This window comes from Meleagris gallopavo, chromosome 2, assembly GCF_000146605.3.
Source record: "Meleagris gallopavo isolate NT-WF06-2002-E0010 breed Aviagen turkey brand Nicholas breeding stock chromosome 2, Turkey_5.1, whole genome shotgun sequence".
In the NCBI taxonomy this organism is placed as follows: domain Eukaryota; kingdom Metazoa; phylum Chordata; class Aves; order Galliformes; family Phasianidae; genus Meleagris; species Meleagris gallopavo.
Genome location: NC_015012.2, coordinates 99,499,379 through 99,503,075, shown reverse-complemented (window position 1 = coordinate 99,503,075; position 3,697 = coordinate 99,499,379).

The window sequence follows — 3,697 nt, the reverse complement described above, 5'->3', positions numbered from 1 at the left end:
CAGACAAGGGAACTTTTACTGCTGGTTCTAACAGCCCAAGGCATGTACAAAAAAATAATAAAAAAAAAAGGTAGGCACAAAAAGAGTTACACACATCTTTTCAGTTTTAATACAAATGCCCTACAACTTTACAAATTAATGGGTGATAGCAGAAAATTCCTTTCCTTTTGAGTTTAGCTCAGAAACCACAAAGTCATTCAATTTTGGACCCATTCCTATTCTCAGACTCCCCAGGAGATTCAGTAAAAGCAAGACATAGCTATTTATTGGAACTCCATGGGCATTACCACATTTTTTAGATGTAGATAAGGCAGCTACATGCCGCGTTTGGAAAGTCAGGATTTCATTTATAAGGTGCTGAAGCTGGAAGGCTTTCATGTCAGGCCTGAAGTTCACAATCTCCAGCAAAGGAGGAAATGGAGGGTATGTCAGCAGTGAGCAGTGGAGTGCAGAATAGAGACAGCTCAGCTCAGTGCATATGTTCACACAGATGAGTGCTATGTAGAGATACCATGCGGGTTCTGAGAGTTAAATATTTACGTTAGCATAGCATTGCTTTCAGCAGCAGCACTTCAACAGCAGTGCTTGGGACCAGAACCAAGTTATCATCTTTTACATTTTCAGATGCCTTGCAAAGGTTAAAAGGAGTCTTCAGTCCTTCAGCTATAACTCTTTTCCTTGGGTTGGAGGAACAAACCATTCAAGAAAAGGCAATTCACCAACTGCAGCACTTAACCAGGACTAGATGCATGAGTAGCATCTTATTAGAGAGCACCTTCTCAGGCTGGTGCTGAAGCCTCTGAGCAGGACAGTGGGAATGACTGGGACGAGATGCAGCTCTATGGTTGAACTCCCTTTTTCAGCTTTTCCCCCATGATGGATGCTGACAGACATGCAGGGATTTGCCTGATCTTACTACAGGAAGGAGAGGGGGTTATCAGTAGCGTGTAATGCAGCAGCTCTGAGTACAGACAGTGCAGGGAAACGTTCAGGATCAAAACTCAGGGAAAAGAATCACAGAATCATAGGGGTTGGAAGGAATCTCTGGAGATCATCTAGTACAACCCAGACGCTAAAGCCGGTTCCCTACAATGGGTTGCACAGAAAGTATCCAGATAGGTCTTAAATATCTCCAGAGAAAAAAACTCCACAGCCTTTCTGGGCAGCTTATTCCAGTGCTCTGTCACCTCCCTGTAAAATATTTCTTCCTTGCATTTGTATGGAACTTCCTGTGTTCCAATTTCTGCCCATAGTCTCCTGTTCTGTCACTGCATGGCAATGAAAAGAGTCTGGCCTCATTCTTTTGATGCCTGCACTTCAGGTATTTATAAACAGTTATGAGATCCCCTCTCAGCTTTCTCTTCTCCAGATTGAACAGTCCCAGGTCTCTCAACCTTTCCTTGTGCTACAGATCCTCAATAATCTCTGTGGTCCCCTGCTAGACCTTTTCTAGGAGAACCCTGTCTTTTCTGAAGTGAAGAACCCCAACTGAATACAGTACTCCAGATGTGGCCCTCATCTAAGATGAGGGCAGAGGAGAGTAGGAGGATCACCTCCCTCAACCTACTGGCCATACTGTTCATGATGCAGATATCACTGGCCCTCTTGGCCTCAAGGGCACACTGCTGTCTCATGGCCAACCTGCTGCCCACCAGGACACCCAGGTCTTTCTCTGTAGAGCTCCTCTCCAGGAAGTCATCCCCTAACCTGATACATGTGGTTATTCCTTCCCAGGTGCAGGGCCCTACACTTGCTCTTGTTAAAGTTCATCAGATTCTTCTCTGCCCAACTCTGCAGCTTGTCCAGCTTTCAGTAAATGGCTGCACAGCCTTTTGATGTGTCAGCTGCTCCTCCCAGCTTTGTACGGTCAGCAAACTACACCTATTAGTAGCAGAGCCACTAAATCCAGATTCGTTCAGATGTCTGTTATGCCTTTGATGTTGCACAGAATCACAGAATAGCCAAGGTTGGAAGGTACCTCAAGGGTCATGAATCTCCAAACCCCTGCCACATGCAGGGCCACCAACCTCCACATTTAATACTAGACCAGGATGCCCAGGGCCCCATCCAACCTGGCCTTGAACACCTCCAGGGACAGGACATCCACAACCTCCCTGGGCAGCCTGTTCCACCACCTCACCACTCTCATAGTAAAGAACTTCCCCCAGTATCCAATCTAAATCTTCCCTCCCTCAACTTAAAACCATTTCCCCTTGTCCTGCTGTTATCTACCCTTTCAAAGTTGATTCCCCTACTGTTTGTAGGTTCCCTTTAGGTACTGAAAGGCTGCAATGAGGTCAACCCACAGCCTTCTTTTCTCTAGACTGAACAAGCCCAGCTCCCTTAGCCTGTCTTTGTAGAGGAGGAGCTCCAGTCCCCTGAACATCTTCGTGGCTCTCCTCTGGACCCTCTCCAACAGCTCCCTGTCTTTCTAGTACTGGGGGCTCCAGACCTGAACACAGTACTCCACATCAAGCCTCACAATCACCTCCCTGTCCTTGCTGGCCACCCCTCTTCTGATGGAATGTTGCAATTTGACAACAACTGTTTACAATAACTCCAACTCCTCTCTTCCTATCTGACTTCCTAATAACTACTCTCAGGTACTCCCCATGCATCTCTGTCATGGTTTTATGACAGCCCTTCTTCCCCTTTCGGGTCAGCTCTGCCCATTGCCTACCTTCCACAAAGATCCTCCTGCTTCCAGACCCCCTGTGCTTGGTGGGACCATGGGCAATAGGGCTGACTGGAGAAGGAAGGCAGCCAGGAAGTATTCACTCACTATTATGTAGCACAAGAACAAGCAGATTAATATACTGCATTTGCAGTACGGGCTTTTCCTGCAGGCTGCTGGTGATGGGCATTAAATGTTTTGAGAATTTAAATCTCTTTGAGATCTTTATCCTTCTGCCAAATTCATCTGGAACTGGGCATCACTAGGGAACGATGGACAGATGGTATAATCACATAAGCCTCCTTGCATCAGGAAACCCTGTTTAAAAAAAAACACCACAATTATTCCTTTTGGGGATGGACAAAGGCAGAAAACAAATGATTTGCTGAAGATTATGCAACAGCAAGGGGCCGAGGCAACGTTTAAGGTCTGTCTTCAAAATATCCCAACTCCTCTGAACTGAGCTGTGTGCTGACACTGTGGAGTCACCGCTTGCCAACAGCGGCTGTGGATGCACTGAGCTGACAGCAGAACTGCTTCCTTCCCACTGCCGCCTCCGACCCATCAGCACGGGGAGCGCTGCTGCAGTTCAGATAGGCTGGAAGCATTTCCGAGCGGTACGCAAGAGATAAGTAGGCCGTGTTATGTAAGTGTCCCTGTGCGGGATCCTGTTTTTTAGGACCAATCCACCTGCCAGAATGACAGCTCATTGAGCTCGCTACACACAAACCAAACGCTATCGTTTAAATGACCAATCCTAAGAGCTGCGTGGAACAGTGGACCCCACGCTGCACCATGGCCAACCTGATCCTTATTACTGCATTTTGTATTTTTTCTCACCGCGAACTTCCTCCAACCAATGTTAAAGCAATAATAAATCTCTAAGTGCCGCAGATAAAATGTCATCCGTAGGTAAGATCAGCGCCGGCGGGTGCTGCCAAACATAGAGCAGGGCGTGGACGCGCTCTGTCCCCGATGCCCCAGGGGCGGGTGCTGCTGGGCTGGAGCGAAAGGGAAAGCCAC